The sequence below is a fragment of the Pezoporus wallicus genome, unplaced genomic scaffold, assembly GCF_028554395.1.
Source record: "Pezoporus wallicus isolate ANWC-B61680 ecotype Strahan unplaced genomic scaffold, APGP_CSIRO_Pwel_v1 scaffold_3294, whole genome shotgun sequence".
Taxonomy (NCBI): domain Eukaryota; kingdom Metazoa; phylum Chordata; class Aves; order Psittaciformes; family Psittacidae; genus Pezoporus; species Pezoporus wallicus.
This window is the reverse complement of record NW_026635478.1, coordinates 16,303,948-16,326,285: the sequence shown is the minus strand read 5'-3', so window position 1 is coordinate 16,326,285 and position 22,338 is coordinate 16,303,948. Positions and strand designations below refer to the sequence as shown.

At 38.4% G+C, this 22,338-nt stretch overlaps 1 protein-coding gene across 1 annotated transcript in view; it reads right to left on the bottom strand.

Moving 5' to 3' along the window:
* Positions 1-14,680, bottom strand: part of ATF7IP (activating transcription factor 7 interacting protein) — a 105,595-nt gene extending 90,915 nt beyond the window's left edge. The window contains exon 1 of the mRNA XM_057430434.1: positions 14,663-14,680. The gene's annotated coding sequence lies outside the window, so the exon portion shown is untranslated. The remainder of the gene's footprint in view (positions 1-14,662) is intronic.
* Between the last annotated feature and the right edge of the window lie 7,658 nt (positions 14,681-22,338).

Genomic DNA, 22,338 nt, shown 5'->3' with positions numbered 1-22,338 from the left:
TGACTGTCACATTTAAATGACAACCATTAAGTATACAACTGCTCTGGTATTGCTCTTTTACCTCACATGTATCTTTTATTTAGTTTCAGGCAGATGCGTGTTATGTTAGCACGTTTAACCACTGTGCAGAATACATCTTCCAGTGATGCTGTTGTCATTTACAGAATGAAACATCAGATGAACAGCCTCTGAGCTTAAAAATAAAGGGCACCAATGCTGCTTTAAAAGAAGCAGACAAAACCCACACAAAAAAAAAACAAACCACTGTGTTTCCTACATAGAGGCATACCTCCTCCCCACCTCCACACCCTTGTGCACAAATACCAGAATAACAACATGATTTCTCAACACAGAAAAACGGATACTGCAAAATAAGAGCCTTTCACGTGGATCATGTTCCATCCTCGGCTCCATTCCTCTCACGGAAGTCCAGGCCAGAGCTTCCAGATACTCCCACGAGCGAGCTCTCCATCTGCCGTCTGGGGGAGGCACCACCCCGCTTCCAGAACGTTCGCGCTGAGTCACCGCACTCGCTCAGCCCTGCCTTCTTTCCTGCACCACCCGGCGTCTCGCGTAACGCTTGTTTTAACACAGAGGAGGAGCTATCGGTTTAGCTGTCAGAAACGCATTAGCTAAGTGAAGCGGCGGACGGGGGCTGCCCCAGGGCTAGAGGCGAGCTGAAGTAACCAGAGGGCTTGCTAAGCCGCACACAGCTGCAGCTGCCCAGCTCACCCTGAGGACTAGCACAGGGATCACTTTAGCTGCGGTTATGGGGTATTAGGATGGGGGGGTAAGGGGGGGGTGGTGTTTGTGCTGGTGTTTTTGTGGGGGCTTTTTTTTTGGGGGGGGGGGGGGGTAGGTGGTGTAGTTAGAGTCTTCAGAAGGTAGAATAAGCAGTAGCATACTCCATTAAATTCCCAGTAACTGTCATTACATACAATGTCTTCCTGCCTACCCCATTTGAGCATTGTGTCAGTGCTTTGCCTTCTCCAATCCAGGGAACAGGACTCTTGCGCGAACACATGCACAATTTTTTAGTCTGTCATCAGAAGTGCCTTTCAAGAGCAGATGTTACAGTCAAACACAGTATGGCCAATGGTGTTTGAAATAATTACCATTAGCTGTGTGGTTTCAGTTGGTACATAACAATGACAACATCCTCAAATGTAAGTTGAGTCATCTCAGAAAGGTACGGAAAAGGCTGCCACAGTGACGTGCGTAATTCACACACAATTCTAGGTAGGAAAGCATTTGATGGATAAAGCTCGTCTAAAATGAAATAAACCAAACCACCTATAATGAAATGTCTCACCGGTAGCTTGATTAAAAAGAATAATTAAAAAAAGAGAGGAAGAAAAGGAAAAAAACCCACACCTACCAGAGCAGAACAGATTAAAGGCCTTTGGCCTTCTGTAGGCAACACACACACATCCAAAACACAAAACACCCCCTTTCTCCAAAGCATGAAACACAGCAAAAAATTTACATCCGAGCCAGAGCTTTGTAGCTCCCAAGTTTTTCTCACATTGGTCTTTGAAAGACACAGAAAATAATGTTCATTTCTGAAGTAGGGAACAGACTTACCAACCCATTACCTTAGCCAGTGTGGTTTATTTCAAGACAGCTTTACAGCAGGAGCATGTATCAACAGAAGGAGCAGGGAAGGCAGGAAAAGGAAGGGGGGAAAGACTGGCACAAGTTCTATCTGCGTTTCTACTGTAGGAAAGGGACAGAGTGTAAAATGAACTTCCAGGCAGTAAGTTTAACCGTGCACTCCCAGCCTGTCCTTTAGAAAGGGAAAAGGACAGTTTTGACTCCCTGTCATCTTAAGAAAGAACCATATTTTTCTCAAACTTCATGAATAATTTTGTTACTTACTAAACAAATACTGAAAACCCAAGGATCTTAACCTGCAGATCAAGATGATGTGGAAATCAACTATTTGCCTTAATGTGCAATTCCTCTGAAGACAGAAAATTTATAGCTAAAAATAAAGATCCAATTTAACTGTTTAATAATAGTTATAATGTGATTAAGTATTTAAGATTCCAAACAGTTCCAAGTGCTTGGTAATAATTTATTTCTACCACCTAAAGAACCAAACAAGTCAGCTGTTTGAAAGTCATTTGCATGCATTGCGCAGGATTGCATTAATTTAGCAGTCCATTCCAGTTCGTTTCAAATCCTGCCTGAGATTGTTCGCTCCCAAAATACCTACCAAAAAAGATGCAGCTGTGCAAATTTAGACAATTCTGAGTTTTAAGGGAAACATAAAAAATAACCAAGCCATGTTAGAATGGTTCCAAGCAAATATGATTTAGTAATGAAAAACTGGCCAAATACTTGGAGCACAAATCAAAACAAAGTAGAACAATCCTCTTATGATCGGATACACCATTTAGCAGAAAAAAAAGTGAATCTTGTGAATCTATACAGTCCTTCAGAATAAACTAATGAACTAATAATTGGGTGTCTCACTTTGAAAGTCTGTGTGAGACTGCTAACCCATTTGTAATGCATTTACTTCTGAAAACTTACCCTTCCAGTTCACTTTTAAGCAGTATAAAGCTAATTGTTCTAGAATGCAGCACCTCTCAGAAGTGGAGAAAATGCAGACACAGGAACATTGAGCAGAGTCTGACAATGCATCTCAACATTAAAAATGTATAGCAGCCAATTCAGTTGAAGTCATTAATTAATTATACACAACTATTTCTAATTCAAATCATGAGCATCTAATTTATGTATTTAATAAAAACTCCCCCTTTTGCCCCCTCTACTGAAGTGCCTTGTCTCTATGCAGGTAAATCTGTATTTTTAATTTTCGTTTTGACTGACAAACAAGTTATTAACACCATGGGAGGGAAGACAGAAAAGATCATGCTGTCAGCTACCAGTACTACTGTAGAGTGTACTTGGACTTCTGGAAACAGGGATGCGTTCCATACACAGCACAGGTTTCAAAACCTACTAGACTTCATGCATTCCAACACCCACTTCAGGAAAGAAAAAAGAAACCTAAACCACACCACCCACCTCATACAGCAAAATGCTGCAGCTCCCTTCTGGGCCAGCCATTTTGTTCAGCATCTTTTCAAAATGGCCTGTTAAAGAGGAAAGTAAACCAAAACCAGAGGGAAGGGAAGACACTGTGACAAGAGCTTTCCTCTGAACTCTGGCAATCTCCCTGTGACTTTTCTGTAATAGGGGAGTAAGGTTACCCAGCTCACAAAAAAACCCATGGGCAACAAATGGTACAAAAAAGGGCTGTATGAAAGCCATAGTGTGAATATAGGGTATTTTACTCAAACATGATACATGTGAAGAACTACTCTTTACAGTAAATGTCAAAAAATAAGCTGTTTTGCTTTTCATGTACCCAGTAAAGAGAGGGTTAAAAAAAACAAAAGAACTTGACAATTTTTAATCCTGCTGTTCTACAACATCTTCATGTGATCCTGAAAAACAAAAAAAAAAGGCAAAAGCAAAACAAAAACAAACCACCCCACCCCCCCCAAGCCACAACAATCAAAAATACACAAAAACCCCAACCAAAACAAAACCCCAAACAAACAAAACAGCCCAAACGAACAAGAACAAATCACCACAGAACATGTTGGGTACAGTATGTTTTCGACATAAAATTTCATCCCCTTCAGTGAACACAGAGTAGGAGTTCAGTGATCTCATTGTAAAAAAGTGTTTCTGCTTGCTTTGAACGATATGAGTTAGTAACATCTATAATTAATCAATAACTGACCAAAAACCACACCAACACAAACCTCAGTAATCACTGTAAGACTGGTGTCAGGATGACATAAGAGTAAGTATTTTGCAGAAAACCAGAAAGATTACTGTTCGGGGGATGGGAAGGAAATCTCATTACATTATCAATCTGCATTCATCAGATGGAAGTGAGCGTATGGCAGAAGTTCACAGTTTTTTCAAAACAAATGCATTGAAGTAAAATTTGTTGTCGAAGTTTTCAGACATTATAAAGTGCCCAAATGTTCTCAGGACCTTAAGTATCCTACCCAATAAAGAAAGCCCACTATGAATTAAAATCTGACACTAACGAGAATTCCACTAGCAATAAAGCAAATTATGTGCTACTTACCTACCTGCATTTCATCATAACCTGGGACCACACATTGTCATTATTTCTGTCACTGATCTTTTATCCTAATGCAGGAAAACCCCATGACTAATTACAATTCACAGCTCGCTCAAGTCAGAAGTCAACCTGGGTTAACATCCCCTATTTTACCGATTTGTTTTTTATAGTTCTTCATATTAAACACACATAATAAACATGGACAAACCTCATCTCCTGAGAACCTGATCTGCCTAGAATACTTCGTTTCTTTAAAAGTAGTGTATTATCATTAACTATAGAAGATCATTTATCGGAACAGGTATTTAAAAACTAACTTAACAGTGAAGTGCTTGACTATAGCGTATGCTAAAAGCACCAAAATAATTGTGAAAAAATACTGAGGAATGACTAAACTATCAGGTGTTTAGTACCAATTTTCACATCCTTAGCACTAAGTTCAACTCCAGACAGGAAAATAACTATGAGCTACATCCTGGTGAGTTAACCAGCTTTGCTGCTCCGTACATGTTTCTGGAGAACCTGAAGTAACTCCTTATTTAACTACTCTCAAATTAACTCCTATCCATCTTAAGATCCCATAAAGACCTTAACTAGCATTTCAGACAAACACAAACCAAGAAAATGAGTCATGAGTAAAAATGTCTTCTTTCTCCCCTTCCCCAATGAAAAAAACACTGAGCACTACTTTTCTCCCACTTTCATGTCCCTAGACCTGGACACCTATTAACTACTTTTTAATGAGTGTTGAACAACAGATAGCTAGGTCACCAACCAGTAATATACGCAAGAAAAGACCAGGCCATGTTTAAACCACTAGCACATTTTGAAACTCGAGATGTCAATTAAGCTATTAAAAAAAAATAGAAAAAATACTTTGAAACTTTACATTCTATCATTTGTAGTAGTTCTGCAGAATTTACACGAGTGTTACATTTGAGTAGCAAATAACTGTTACCTGTAGAATAGCTAACATTTACATTACCATTGGAATCCAGTGTATTTATGCAGGTTTTGTAATTCTTACCTACCGCTGGAAAAAGTTACATGTTGAAAACAGGATGATTAAATGTAAATTTAACCACTTGATTACAAAGATGTAACAATGATTATAAACTGTTTATATTTTAGTTAAAGAATGTGGCAAGCTATTGAGAAAGGGCAGCATAAAGTGAGAGCTCTTTTGATCTGGTAAGGGAAGAGCCAAACTGAAATAATTTGATTGGCAAAACAGATGGCATGACCTTTGACCTCTCCAATGCCACCCAGTGTACTCTCTGAGAAAGGCTAGAGGCCTATGAATTACTTCAGTGATGGGGGGAGGGAAAACAAAAACACCCCCACCCCCCCCCCAAAAAAAAAACCCACAACAAAAAAACACAAAACCCCACCAAAAAAAAAAATCCTGTTGACAAGAAAAGACATCATTTTATGCAGCTTGTAATACTTCATTTTGTTTAAACAAACTTTGAAATTCTTTCTCAGCAAAACAGAGCTGGTGCTTACCTCTAAGATCTGGAGCATGTGATACCAACAGCTCTACTCATTTGCATACAGCCAGGCTAAACTGCTGCAATGAAGAGCACTTCGCCAGCCATTTTGAAACTGCACTGTCTCAGCTGCACTGAAAATGTGATTTAAGATGGCTGCAGTTCTTGCCAGACAACTCAGCAGTGGATAAAACATTTGTATAGCAAAGCACCTCCCTCTTTGCCACACTGCAACAAACTGCACAGGCTGGGGGGGGGGAGGAATGGTTTCTTGACAGGCAGGAAAGTGTTAACACACAGCTGCAACACTGCACCTACTCAGAGCACCACTGGTAAAGAGAAAACTGAGAAAAATCTCCTGTCACAGAGAGGCCGCCCTGCTAGGTCTGTGATCCAGGAATTGTACTGCATACTTCAAATCCCTGCCGACTCCAAGCAGTTCAGAATCCATGTCATGTATTAACAGCCACAGAAACAGAGCCAGATCATGCATAGAACTGACAAACTTTAGGGAATACTTCAAGAGTAGCCTCATTTCAGTCTTAAAAAAAAAATTAAAAAATCCAAAATCTGTAAGAAACTGATCTGGCCCTTTTTACAGCACCACCTGTTTTAAAACACTCTGTATTAGTTGCCCAATAACAGTTTACTGGGGGGGGGGGGGGAGGGGAAGATCAGTTTTTAAGATGGCTAGCAAAAGCCCAAGAATATTCCAGAACGTCAGTGTCTGTAGAAATCAAGTATCTAATTATTTATGAATTATGTTGAGTATTTTTTTTTCGAAGACAGCATATCTAGAATCCCTTCAGGAATTTGCTGTGAAGGGAGCAGAGGGATTGTCAAACAAATACACAATCTTAATGCATTCAGAACTGAATATGATACAGGTTTCTCTCTAGTTTCTGTCCATTAACATAAAACACGCGTTCCTGTCCAGGAAACAGTAGGTAGTTCTGGAGGGAGCTCCTTTGAACCTGCCTCACTTTATCATGTGCACCTCTTTAACAAAATCCAAACCCAGCTAATTTTAAAATGAAAGAACTGCAGCAGTATATGGGGCAATCCTGAAGGAAATCAAATGTTGAATTATTCCTACCCTTCTACCAAAAACTAGTCTTTGTGATCCAAAATGAGATCAACACAGTAAGATCCCCTCCCCCCACAACTGGAGAAAATGTGCCCTCCACATACTTCTTTTACGAAAAATGTCTGAACTTACATAACTCTGCATGTCTGCTGCCAGCTGTAGCTGGTTATTTCAGGACTGATTAATCATGCTAGCAGTAGTTGTCTGATGTATACATCAGCACCACTGTTACTATTTCAAATTTATAAAACGTTGCTATACATCACCTGGCTTTTCCTTTTGTCCTTCTATTGACATGATCTGCAACACAAGCAGCACATGCCACAAATGTATAAACAACAACATTGATTATTACTGTCTTTGGTAATACTGTACAGAATCAGAAGATGAAATTAAAATAAGCTTGAAGTTCAGATATCCCAAATACAAGTCTCTAAAACAAATTTGTGAAGACTGGAAAACAACTTTATTACAATTAGTTTAAAATTACCCACTACACTGAAGCTTTTCTTCACCAAGGCCCATTACTAAATCAAATTTATAATGAATTTGAAAGCAGTTTTTTTCTCTTAGTGAGTTACAACTCCATGTTGCTTACTCTAAATTTTCATATATAGAACACCTTCAGTTTACAGGGATTTACAGTAATTTAGCATTATTTAAAAATTCAAACGTAGTACTTAATTTGTATGACAAATATACATAGACTTTGATTTCCACAGTAGTGATGTTTAAAACAGAAGAGAGTTCTATATTTAACACACCTACAAAATTCCTACATCAAAAGGTGAATTCTGACATGCAGTCCTAGAAGTTCTACAGAAACTTAAGGAGGTTCTAATCTGGAACCCAAGACCTGCACTGGTACAACACTACATTCTCTAACATTCAGTCTTTGAGCTTGATATATGAAAACTCAATGACTTAAATAGGTTTGAATTGAGAATACTTTGAGAACACTTTCAGCAAACCAGAGAAAACAAACCCATGTGACAATCCAGCTGCTGCAGTCAGTCGTCTTGTCAAAAAGCTTCATGAATATGCAGTGGTACTGATTTCTTAACCCAAACTGCAAAAAATGTACCTGAGTGGTAAGAAACCATATATATATTCACTCAACAGTTCACTTCCATATATTTCAGTTAACAAATAGAGTGTTAATAGGTTAAAAAATATTAACCAAACCCATTTTAAAATAAACCCTGATGTTTAATTAAACAGAAAATTAAGACTGAAATAACTCATCTGAGAATGCTTAGGTCCAGGAAATACATATTAGTGTGGGGCTACAACTTCTTGTTTCTAGTTACAGTGGCACCTACACAGGTCTTCTAAACACCAAAAATAAGTAAGAAAATTGGTAATTTTAAAGGGAGTCACAATGGAATTTAAGCATAATCTGCTATGTTTAGATTTCTATTAAAGTCATAACAAAAACTCCAAACAACCTTAACTCTGCCCCCTTCTAATGACATGCTAACATGTTGCAGTAGCATCTCAGCAAGTTCAATTATTCTAGTCATAAGCTGAATTTTAAAATAGTCCATTTTCTAACCTTCTCATGAATATCAAAAAAGAAAACTCAAGAGAATAGTACCCTGTCATTTCTCCAATTGTTGTCTGTATAAATAATATCACCCCCCAGCCCCCTTTTAAATATTACACTGAGTCAGACTTTATACTGGGGCTATATATAGGAAGTCATGGGGAGGCAGAAAATTCTGGACTTTCAGACAGGTTTTTATGTCATTTCATACAACAAGGGCAGCAGAAAAGCAGCCAAAGCATAAATAATTTTTCACTCAAATCATGAACTTAAGAAACCAGTCTGCTACATATCATCCCCATTTCCTTTTCGGCAAACCACATCCCATCCACTTTTCTCATTTGCCCTGTTCTATTTGTTTCTTTGCTTTAGGTTGTTTTTTTTTGGTTTTGGTGTGTTGGTTTTGGTTTTTTGTTTTTGTTTTTTTTTTTGGGGGGGGGGTGTTGGTTATTTTGTATGTTAGTTAATAAGTGAACAAAACAGTTCTTACACTGATCAAATTCATGGGAGAGACTACTATTCTTTGTATGCATCTGAAGTCTCAATAGACCAAGTACAGAAACCTCCCTTTACTCCTACTATATTTACACAGGCCAGCAGGCTGACTTCAAGAAACATCTCAACTTTCATTTAGGACTGCAAGGACTTCAAAGATAAAAACAACTTAAACCACTGGAGAAAAGAGCAAGCCCATGATGATCATGAGATAAGGAACATTAGAGTCCAGAAAGTCAAAATCTGCACAACATCTGATGACTTCTCATGATTTGAAGCCACTTGATGGTAGGACCAATGAAAGAAAGTTTTCAGTGTTTGGACTGAAGTTGGCAAGCATGTATTTCCATATGCTAGTTAGCTACTAAACACATTTTGAGAAGACTTACAAAGAAGGAGAATACAACATCTTTTTAAAATGACTTCTGGAAACTGCAGTAAATTGGAGACAAAGACAGAACTTTTGTGTCAGGGTTTGGTGTGATGTGGTTTTTTGTGTCTGTTTGGGGTTGGTTTTTTTTTTTTTGTTTTGTGTTTTTGGGGGGGTTGTGATTTCTTTACACTATCTTGAAATGGAGGATAATGCTTAGACAGCACAAAATGATGGAGCAAATATACAAGTTACTTTAACGGCTAGCTGACATATTCACAGCCATTCATAAAAAACTGTGCTTTGAATTTACTTCAGAGCAATTTCAGAAATTGGATCTAAAAGAGAAAACCAATTTTCCTGTTCTAAATATGTAACTTATGTGCAGCAAACACGCTCTATTAGTTTACGTAAATATCTTAGAAATTATTAAAACACTTTGCACACAAACATCTGATTTACTAAGATCTCTTATGATCTGATGTTTGTTCCTAGAAGAAATAAAAGCTGGTAACTCATGAGTAGAGTTTTTAGTCACCCGTAACACTCACAGCTCAAAATAAAACATCTTAAGCTGTGCAGTGCATTGTTAGTTTGTTTGGCTTTGTTTGTTTTTTTTTTAAAGTTATTTATAAATCCCAAAGGAACATAAAGGGCATTTATACAATATATGTACAAACACAGAGTGTTCTGAATTCCTTCACAGTGATATGGTGGAAGCTGACATACAGCTGAGGATCAGAAATTTATTTAATACCACATAGTTACTATTACGCTTTCAGTTACACCGCCAAGGAATTGTTACCAAAAACCAAAAAAGGAAGGGAGGGGGAGCAGATTTGCTATTAAATACACTGGTGATTGAGAAAAGTATACATCAATGGTACTGAACAAGGTAATGAGTGAGCAATGGAAGTAATGAAACCACATTTCCTGCAGAATTATTGTCTTGCTACTTCTTAATCAGAGTAACCTCACATTATCATTGGTGCTTTACCATGCAGGGCAAGTGAGTGCATACACACGTCCGATCTGAACATTGCATGTTGCTGTAACAGCTTCCATACTGCTTTGCCAGACAATACCCATGTCCTGACTTGCAGCAAGTTACCCTCCCAAAACAATGTGTAACTGCCAGGTTCCCTCACTGGGAACAATGGTAGCTTCTTCTCACCCCAGATGCTTGTTTTCACAAAATTCGAAGGAATTAATTCTCTTTGACACTTACTACTGTTACATTTCCTGAAAACCAACAAGTATTTCAAGAATTACTATGGATAGAGCAATTGACAAACAATGTTCAGATAAAATTGTACTACTATGCTAGAACTGAGCAGATTTCAGTTAAAACTTGTGGGTTTGTGATACAATTAAACATTTTTGCCATATACTGTTTTGCAGTTTTCTGCTTAAGCAAAAGAAGTTGTTAAACACATTTGTTTTAGTGGAATTCCTAAGTGCCATTTAATAACTTTGATCATGCATTTTTTGTTTCATGCAGGCATTTATTTTTCACTAACAGCATTTTTTTTTATTACTAACATAACATTTAATGAAAATACAAAACACTAAGCCACATAAACCTCAACTGTAGTTGAAATTCTGTTCTCAACCTTGTGGTTGTTTTTTTTTTTGCATATATATGGACACAAATAGTTAGGACAGAGATAAGAACTACAACATGAACCAAAATCAGAATATGCAACTAAAGACAAAAAACCCCAACCAAAACAGACTCCCATTTCTAAATCACAGTTCGGTTGTATGTACCCTAAAAAGCTAGAGTTATGCTTTGGTTTAATTCAAACTTTACCATTCTGAAAAAAAAAAACAAAAACAAAAACAAAAAAAAAAACCAAAACCCCAACAAAACCGCTGATGCATTCTGAAGATTCAGTTTCTGGATAACTAGTATCATATCAGTACTTTGTATTTCTCAAATTGATCAGAGTCACTTTTATATGCTGATCTGTAGACTAATACTGAACTTTAATGATCAGACGGTTCCAGAGACTTAAGCTTTCTACATAGGAACTCATGGATTTTCTGATCCCCGTTGCTACATAAATAGGGAAGGGGAAAAAAAACAACTAAGAAAAAACCTAGACAAACAAAAAAGGCAAGACACCTAAAGACACTATGAATGATACACATAATCTTTTCAGGTAAATAAAAATTAAGATTCCACATCATCATGCAAAATTTTGCTTTTGAAAAAATATCCAGAACTCAAAGGCTATGCTCCAGATCCTCTTGACTAAAAATCTCAAATCTAGAAGACTTCAGTCACCTTTGGGATCACACACCAGGCTTTAATATCTAAACCAAGACTGAGGAATTTTAAAGTATTACTCAGTTCACAGGTAAACTTTATTCAAAGAGTAAGGCATTCTGCAACTGTCCAACTTAACAAAAATAGCTGATTACAGGGATGACTTTAAAGAATCACGTTCTCTCTGCTTGTCAAAAATAAAATCAAGGTTTTTACACAACAATCCTTCTTAATCTTCATCCTGTATTTGGCTGGGTAAGTAACTGCTGTTTGACAAACAGTTTTGTAGAATATGGTAGAAACAGTAGAGTGTTTTTTTCATATAATGCAGCATGTGGTACAAGGAGTATAACTGAAATAGAGTCACAAATATACATCATGAAAGCATCATTTGTGTTGGCCAGTTTATGAGCTCCCAAAATGTTTTTTTTTTTATGTGCAGGTACACCTCTCAGAGTAATGTCACATGCTGAGGAAAAGCAGAGTCCAACCATAGTTTTTACTGAAAAATATTAACACCATGGATATCACTGAATTTAAGAGAAATATTACATAAAAATATTTGGGAGGAAGAAAAACCCAAACAAACCCCTCACATTCACATAATAGTTTTACAACTTGTACCTGATTTTCCTCAGCTAGTACCCCTTATGAAAACTGATGTACATCTGTGCCATTGCAGTAATTTCCAAAATAAACTCACAAGTACATAATTAACCCACAGTATAGAAAAACACCATGTAGAGAATAAATTAAAAAAAAAAATTATGCATGCAACTTGCAAACTACTTAAGTAAGAGCAACTGGTAAAGTATCTTTTGGCCTTAATATCTGCATTACATGAATAACCTTGTGATTTTTGCCATAAATATAATTTCTTACAGTAAGCCTACATAAGCCTAATCAATGATTATACTATTAAAAGCATCTAGATGGGGAGGAATTTCCTTTTATTTTTGTTTGTTTGTTTGTTTTGGAAAATGGAGTTCTGGTTAGTCAACAACTTCACTGTGGAAATACCGTCTGTATGTAACAGGAAAAAGTGCCTCCTCCCAAAAATCTCAAACACAGTGAAGATGAGGATTTAGTAACTAATCAGGGATCAGTTACTAAAATAAGATTTTTTAAAATTGCTTAACCTGTAAACTGTTTGTTTACTGCAGATTCTGTGAATCAGTGTCTAAAACTGACCTATCTTTATTCATAGGCTGTTCAGTCTCTTGGCTAGCAAGATCACCTCCCATGCTGGGGGGAAAGTGTATGTCTATGATACTATACTATATGGTACTATATGATATCACATTTCATATCTTTATGCCCCAAATGGAAGCATTACTAAAGGAGCCTTTACAGGAAACTAATTTACTAGTTAATATTGATCTTCTAAATACGTGAAACAGGCATAACAATACAAGCTAAAGCAGGAGGCTTCAGCAAATACAGCAGAAGATAGCATGTATGAGTATCTACTGGGATTAGCATCTTGAAAACTGACTTTGTAATGGATAGAAAAGGAAAACTAAGAGAACCCTCAATAAGAGCATCAATTTGTTTTAATTGATGTATATAATTATTGCATCCTTGTATTAATCGATTATGTTAGGATCAGTTTAGAGCCTTCACAACATTCAAGATGGCCTTGTTAAAATAATTCATACAGAAAAATACCACACTGTTCCACATTATCACAGGAAGTATCAGTTCAGCACGGCTACATTTGGTAGCAAGGTTGCAGCTGATAAAAAGCCTTTTACTCCAAGCAGTGTAATAAGTATACTAAACTAAGAACGTAACAATGAGAACACAAAGATCTCCTGAGATTCTTTGAAAGAGAACACACAATGAACAGTTAGCTACAGCGACAAAACAAGTTTTGCTGTATTTTAATTATTTGACATTTATTGAAAAGTGTATTGCTCTCCAAAATTGTTAGCACAGTTCCTCTCTGAATTATATAAAGATAAGAACTTGATACTTCTGGAGCATAGAAAATAACTGCCAAATCTGAGGAATAAATAGTGGGTGTAGTTGCCACAATTCCTGAATTGCGCAAGTGCTCATGCAGTCATTAGTGAATTCATTTTATGATGGACCTGACAACTACCATTAGCCCCACTTCAGAAATCTGAAAAATGATAAATTACCTACTCAAGATCACATATCGAATAGCAGTGGGGCTTGTGTAATATTTGAGGTCATAATTCCCTTCATACCTTCCTGTAGGACTGCACAAACCAGTACCTAATCAGAAAAACATACTTACTTCTTAAACTGGTATCTGCTGCTTGCTGTCTAGATGCACAAGTGTTATTTTTCTGTGACTGCATGAAGGATGCAGTTTTAAGGTCACTGACCGTTACCTAGATTAGTTGAGCTATTCACCCCTTTAAGATAGTATTTTTCCCCATCAGCAATTCTGTTCAATTTTCCCACTCAACAAGTCCCTCTGTGTTAAGGGTCACACCGAAATGACAATATGTAGATGTATTTCAAGATTACTAGTATGCAACAAAATATTCTAATGCAGGCATTTCCACTGGGTACCTGTCAGAGATTAGGAAATCCAGTAAGCCGCATATACATGAAGAACTGCTACACTTCCAGCAGGTTACCATGTGACATCAGCATTAAAGTGTGAAATGCTTAACCACGAATACAGTCTCCATATTGTGAATAATTAAATTCAAAGAAAATGCGCCTTCTTTACACTGATATACTACTTAATCTGTTAACATTTGCCATTTTGTTTGACATGGGCCTTCACGACAACCTGGAGTTGCCACTCTGGCCTTGTTTACTGATGATATCACGTAAATAAGGCACAACTAGGCCCTTTTTCTCCACTGAAACAACCTAATTTCTAGTAAACTAATATGCCCACACACTTCTGAAACTTTAAATTCATCAGTGTGTTATTGATCGCCATAAGAAAAAAACACAACAACCAATTTTCTCCTCATTGCTCCTACCGCGACACTCAACATCCACAGCTGCTGTATTTGTGAGGATACCCACTGACTGCGTGCAGTGCCACTCAGCTCATGTCATTCCCAACTGGGAGAGTAGGAAACACTCTTGAGGCGCCAGGCAGGCAGACACACCACTGTCCCACCCAAACACCCGCCCAGTGACGTATGGGAGGCGCCGACGCCTGCACCTCACCTCACTCACGCCACCCATACACAGAACAGAATGCAATCAAACAACTGCCCAAGCGTTGCCCAGCTCTTTTCACCTTCACGACGCAGCAGCGCGCCCCAGCCTTACCCTGTCCCACGCCAGACTCACCTGTAACCGCTGCCGCCGCCGCCGCACGGACCCCTCCACACGTGAGGAGGCGAAAGCAAGCACCACCTCACGCCCATGCGTCATTCCTTCCCGCCTTTCCTGTCGTCCTTGCCTTGTCCTTCCTTCTCTCCCTGCCCTTCCTCAGCTTCCCACCACAGGAGCTGAGGGCTGTGTGCCTCTGGAGCGTCTCTGGCCCGAGGTCTGCTGGGTACCTCTGAAAATAACCTACTTTATCAGGTTCTTGCAGCTCTCCTCTTATCCAGGTTCTGGGCTGTGTGCAGGTAGTCTTAAGCTTTCTCCATGACAGGCTGCATGTGGCCAAAACACAGAGGTTTGGGGTTTTATTAACCAGCTTTGGATTTGAAGAGTGACAAGAAGCCGAAGGCTACCACGGGCTGCGCTTTTAAGTGGCTCTAAGGCGCACAGCTTACCTTGGGTGAGGCGCAGGTCCAAACCGCAGTGGCTATTTCCCACAACCCATTTCTGCCTCAGGGGTGCAGATGGGGAGAAAGCCACAGGACCCACTTTAATCTGAGCCAGAACTTGGCGCTCTTTGTATCAGAGCCAAAGGCAGGAATGCCGATTGCCGACAGCTGCTCTGTCCAATGAATGAGGCATGGGTCAGGTCTAGCAGAGCCCAGCAGCTGTATCTCAGGTACACAAGAAGATAAAAGTGCACAGAAGGATATGTGTAGAGTTTTTGGCAGAAACACTGTTATACTGCCTGTGCTAATTTAGTGCTGAGATTGAAGTATCAGACACCTAGCAACCTGGCTGTGGCGAATCCTGTTCCCTCCTTGTTAAGAGAAATGAAGTTCATACTCATCCTGCTGAAAGTGTGAGAAATGTCGTTCTCATTTATCTACTTAAAGAGTAAGCTAAATATGATTTTTTTGTCCATTGCATACAGACCAGGTTGACCATCAGGACGTTCTATTCTTGTAGTTTGTGGAACAGTGCCTACGAGACAGCCATTTTAAGAGTCCTGTCAGATGTGCTTGGCCGATTGAGTGGCAATGTTTTAAGATGCTGCCATCCCCAGTGGTTTGCCTGACCTCCTTGCAGCGTGCTTCCATTGCACAGCCAAGATGGAAGAAGGAAATGTATACATGTGCCCATAAATTTCTGCAAATGCATCTGCAAGAGTGCCTTAAGCAGGGGTGCAAGCCTAGGAACTGCTGAAATGTGAACATACATCTTGCTCTGCCATCTTTGCTACAGGCATGACAATTTCTAAGAGAAAGTGTGACAGACACCTGCAACAGTTATTTCTTAGCTAGCTTTACTGAGCTGCAGTGCAATAGCAGAATCTTTTGTCTTGGAAAAAGGGAGGCTTGAGTTTTAGTCGAGTCTTCTAAGCTTTTGCGTACAGTCCGAGGACAAGGCATTTCAGAAAGAAAAAAAAAAATTATCCAGAAGTGAGCAGTTCCTAGCCATGCCCTTTGTTTAACTTGAAATTTCACTGCTGAAGAATGCTTTTGCAAAGTCCTTGCACATGCATCCTTTGAGAGTCAATCAGGAATTAATGCTTTGTGGCTAAAAGATGCGTGTTTTCAGAAGACTGGGTAATATTACAACCATTTATTTGGATAACAATTGATGTTATTCCAGACAATTTAATATGGAACACAGTATTTTGTCCATTGCAGTGCATTTTGTGTACCTAAAGGGAGAATCAAGAAGGTTTTGTCAACCTAAAAAATACACAGTTTGTCAAGTGTGCCTTTAGGCATGAATTTGCTGCTTGTAGCTTGACTTTTTTTTTTTCTTACAAGTAAATAAAAAATATAGAAATGCATCAAGAAATTAATTATTACAAAAATCTTGGATCTCTGAAGAAAAAATAGTACCAAAAATCTGAGTGCCTCAAAAAAACCCAAACAAACAGACTCACCCCATCCTATTTTCAGGCTTAATATCTGTCTCCATTTGGTGACAGAGTACAGTTTCATCACTAACTATGGGGATCCACTGTCTACTACTAAAAGAGAGAGGATGCTGTTGATTGTGACTATCCCCCAACTCGAGAAGTGTTTTTAAGTTTATTCATAGTGTTCTTTCAAATTCTGAAGAATCCAGCTGTGCAGAGTTCATATGTTGTTCACAGGGACAGAAACAGAAATCTCTGAAGGAAGTTCATAGAGCCAGTTCTGTAATGAAACATCAAAACATGAAAGTTGCCATTAATCTCACACTTAAATAGCATGGGAAAGTTTCTGCTATGCTCAGTAGTCAAATGGCTATTTCTGCAGAATTACTCATAAATATTTCAAATGCTGTTTAGAAAGGTTTTGGTTTGTTGTTTTTTTTTTTTTTCTTGTTTGTTTTGTTTGCTGGGTTCACTTGAAATGTGACAGGAAACAAATGCATTCAGAGTTTTAGATTGAACTGCATAGAAATTTAACTCAGAGTATGAATTCTTCTTGCAAAGACAGAATTCGATCCTGTTCTTCATTAAAACTTTACAAAAAGTTAAAGCTTTATAATGAAGTTGCTAAGCCACTGTCCATCATATTTGAAAAATCATGGCAGTCAGGTGAAGTTCCCGACGACTGGAAAAAAGGTAATCCCCATTTTCAAGAAGGGGAAAACAGATGACCCACGGAACTACAGGCTAGTCAGTCTCACCTGGCAAAATCTTGGAGCAGATTCTCCTGGAAGGCATGCTAAGGCACATGGAAAACAACAAGGTGCTTGGTGACAGCCAGCATGGCTTCACTAAGGGGAAATCATGTATGATCAATTTGGTGGTGTTCTATGACGGGGCTACGGAACTGATGGACAGGGGCAGAGCAGTTGATGTCATCTACCTGGACTTGTGCAAAGTGTTCAACGCTGTCCCACACAACATCCTTGTCTTGGAGAGACATCAATTTGATAGGTGGACTACTCGGTGGATAAAGAACTGGCTGGATGGCCATGCACAAAGAGTTGTGGTCAATGGTTCAATGTCTGGCTGGAGGCCAGTAATGAGTGGTGTCCCTCAGGGATTGGTGTTGGGACCGGTCTTGTTCAACATCTTTGTTGCTGACATGGACAGTGGGATTGAGTGCTTCCTCAGCAAGTTTGCCGATGACAACAAGCTATGTGGTTCGGTTGATATGCTGGAGGGAAGGAATGTCATCCAGAGGGACCTCGAGACTCTTGTGATGCAGGCTGATGCCAGCCTTATGAAGTTTAACCATGACAAGTGCAGGGTCCTACACCTGGGTCAGAGCAATCCCAGGCACAGCTACAGGATTGGCAAAGAGCAGATTCAGAGCAGCCCTGCGGAGAAAGACTTGGGGGTGTTGGTCAATGAGAAACTTAACATGAGCCGCCAGTGTGCGCTCACAGCCCAGAAAGCCAACCGTATCTTGGGCTGCATCAAAAGGATCGTGAGCAGCAGGTTGAAGGAGGTGATACTGCCCCTCTACTCTGCTCTCGTGAGACCTCACTTGGAGTATTGTGTGCAGTTCTGGTGTCCTCAACATAAAAAGGACATGGAACTGTTGGAACAAGTCCAGAAGAGGGCTACAAGGATGATCAGGGGCTGGAGCACCTCCCGTATGAAGATAGGCTGAGAAAGTTGGGGCTGTTCAGCCTGGAGAAGAGAAGGCTGCTTGGTGACCTCATAGCAGCCTTCCAGTATCTGAAGAGGGCCTATAAGGATGCTGGGGAGGGACTCTTCGTTAGGGACTTAGTGATAGGACAAGGGGTAATGGGTTAAATCTTAAACAGGGGAAGTTTAGATTGGATATAAGGAGGAAGTTCTTTACTGTGAGGGTGGAGAGGCACTGGAATGGGTTGCCCAGGGAAGTTGTGAATGCTCCATCCCTTGTGGTGTTCAAGGCCAGGTTGGACAGATCCATGGATGATACAGTTTAGTGTGAGGTGTCCCTGCCCATGGCAGGGGGTTTGGAACTAGATAATCTTAAGGTCTTTTCCAACCCTAGCTATTCTATGATTCTGTGTCACCCAAGGCTTTGTCCACCCTGGCCTTGAACACTGACAGGGATGGAGCATTCACCACTGCTTTGGGCAGCCTGTTCCAGTGCATCACCACCCTCACAGTAAAAAAGTTTGTAAAAAAGTATTTTGTGTATAACAGAAAATTTCTTCTTGATGTTCTCAATTCTCCACTGAACATAAGGCTTAAAGTGTGCTACAACATTTCATTTTCTTATTTCCAGATACTTACATAGAACAGCTCTCAACCTATGCATGACATAGTGGTAGTAAGCTGACATGATCCTTCTTTCTGTATGTCAAATTGTGTTTGTTAGAAAAATGAAGCTTAACACCTTGAATATTTGCCAAATGTTAATTCTCTCCATATGATTTAACAATTGCTAATTGAGGCATTAAAGATTCACAAATGGGAATGATGAAAAGGAAAAAGGAAAGTGATGCACAAAAGAGGTATAGTTCTCTGTGTGAAAATGTACTTTTTATATACAGAAAAATACTAACTTTTAATGAAAACAAAATACGATCATAAGAAATAGTTAGCAATAGGAAAAAAAGAATAATTTTATTTGTACCTTTTACTTTTAAATCATTGCTGGAAAATGCGTATGCTAATGGATTACACTTTTGAGCCAGTAAGATTTACGCTGCTTTTTCTTGATAATTGACTAGATTAATAAATATTTCTTGCATAGAAATAACCTAATAGGATGAAATTATTACAACTTCTCTGATTATAAACAATTCCTACACAGGACGAAAGAAACACCGTAATACCAGAAAGTTAATTTCATGAACAGAAATATTTCTGGCAAGAAAAAAAAAAAAACACATATCCCTATCAGACAACGTAAGTCTGTGATTTAATGACTAATCTGAGACTTCAAGAATTTCATTAGGAATATTTAAAATGTCACAGGAAAAGGAATTGCACTATACTTTCCTGGTGAAGAAAAACAGAGAAGATTTTTTTAAATTCCTTTGTCATAGAAGGGCACTTTTTTCCTAAATACAGAAACTTAAAAGCACAGCCAGCAGGAAGAAATCAATGAAAATATGTTATTTCTTAAAACTTTTTAAAAACATAAATTTAACAACGTACAAATAACACAAACATAGTAATTGTAACCAAGATACTTGAGAAAATTAAGGCGGTTTAAGGCATTTATGTTAGTTTCCACTGTAGATTAAGTACCTTCCTGTAATGTGAATTATGTAAAATCTGCTAATATTGTCCATTACCTTTAAGGGTAATAAGAGGATTTGAGGGAAATTCCTAAACCTACTGTATTCCTCTCTGATTTCATAATAGTTTTATAAAATAAACTGTATTAATCATGAAGTAATTATTCTGCTGTTCAGCTGATTTGTTATCAAACTTACTCTGTGGTGACTTTGCTGTATTAACTGATTTATTTACTGAGCAGACATGTTTAGATTACACATCTACCAGTCATTTTTTCCTCTTAAGTTGTCCTCTCCCTTTCTTACCTTCCACCTCTACCATAACAAGCTAGATATGACTTCATTTCTAGTTTTAATAAGAAAAGTGAATTTTTGTACAATAAAGATTAGTATAGTTCAGTGTTAAGTGCACAGTTCCATGAGGAAGTAGTGACAAAAACATGTTTTTATAGCTTGTTAGATTTGTTTCTACTACACTAAACTATCAGTATTTTGAGATAAAAACAAGTATCTGTACTGTGAACTCTTGTGCTTAACATCTAGCTAAAGTGTCTATCAGACTTCAAGAGAAAAAGTAATTCTAACAAAATGTGACCTAATTGACAGGTGGAGTCTGTTAAATGAAGATCCTTTTGCAAAGGATCTAAATTTAATTAATTCTAAGCACTGATCAGGAATCTGTTCATTGGAAGAACTTGTCTCCCATTGTCCCACTTAGTCTTTGATATGAGAAAGTTGTGAAACCTAGTTGTAAAAACAGCAGCTGATATACTTGAGAACCTTACAAGTATAAAAGCTTTTTTTACTTTAGCTACTTTTCTTGTGGTTTATTTTGAATCACTACAAGTATTCGTGGAACAATATGGTTGTCATCAAGCTGTTGACTATGAAACTCACTTCCTGAACACGGTTGTCTTTCCGTTACTTAACAGACAATTGCTCTAGAAGTAACTTGGTTTGGAAGATGCCTTCCTCTCACCCTCCCCCAAAATGCAAAGTAATACTGTGGTAGCATTGTTACTACAGTAGAGGTTGAGAAATCAGTGCTCAGTTTTAACTCTCGCAGTAATTCTTAGATGCAATGTGCTTGACCTCCAGATTACACAGGTAAAGTTTTAGGGACACGTGTCTCATTCAGTTTTATCCAATACATTTAGAAAATTATGAAGAAATGTAAAGAATATTTCATACATTCCCTCCCTGGAAACATGTTTTGACCTGTTGGAAGAAATCTATTTGAGCATCACTCTGGAATGTAATGAATATGGGATGAACTATGCAGATCACCTGAAATGCGTGGGCTGATTTTTATGTAGTCATGTTACTTAGTTTAAATGGATGAACCTATTTGACCTTTTTGAATGTTTAGAAATGGAAATGCCTACTTTAAAAGAAAAATTTCTATACTGTTTAAAAAGGGGTACCCTCAGAGTGAATCAGTTTCTTTTCTCAGTTTCTATTCCTCAGCTCTAACCTTGTGCTTTTTTTCAATGCAATACCTGTGTTAGATCTTTCTAGAAAGTGGATGACTCATGCTTGTTTTATTTATTTATTACTGTTGGGTTTTTACTATTGTATTTTCTGCTTGGGTTGAATTTTCTCCACATTGGCTTAAAGTGAAAATGAAGGGCAACTTAATCATCACTATATTTATACCAAAAAAAGGGAACCTTTTAAAAGTTTGGGTTTTGTCAGTGTTAAGTTGCTTTTTATTTTTGCTAGAAGTCATTGTCTTGCCTTTAAAGCTTTTTCCTCATTGAAGTTTCATCTGGTACTTTTTGCCATGTTCTGAGTACTTTCTCATGACCACCTCCTGTACGTTCTTTTTATTAATGTGCTAAAACAAGATCAATACCTCTTGCAGAAATAGAGCTTAGAAAATATCAAACAGTTCTTCCAATACTGAGGCAGGCAACTAGCTAAAACACATTATATTCACTGATCCTGTTTAAAGTCATTCACAAATGGAGAACTCGGCATCTATCCATTGCCAGTCACCACCATCTTAATAATGTATTTAATTTCCATGACTTAGCAGAGTAATTTTAGACGATTTTCCAGATGTTGGTGGACTTCAGAAAGTGAGAAACGAGCTCTTTTATTTTCACAGGAAGGCAGGAAGCAAGCAAGCAAGCAAGCAGGCAAGCAAGCTAGGTTGCCTCTTCTTCCCCTTTCACCTAGGAGGCATGGTCCACAAAATTTGAATGACAGAGGCACTGATGAGAAGACCTCAGAATCTGCCTAGCAGGCTAACATATACACATTAGACAATCTTACTCCTCTACCACTGTTACAGAGCCCTCTCACAGAGACATTCCCTATGATACAGGGACCTGAAATCACTTCTCCGCTCCCAGTTTTGTGTGACATGCATCTGTTCTATATCAGCCATATCCTGCATCTATGAAGGCTGTGAAGAGTGGATGGATACCTGCCACATAAGAAGAGGGAAAATTAAAAGGAAGGGGACTAGTTGATTACAACAAATAATAGGGTTAGTGTCACAAACAAAACAGGCATGAGTTTGAGAAAATTGATTTAAT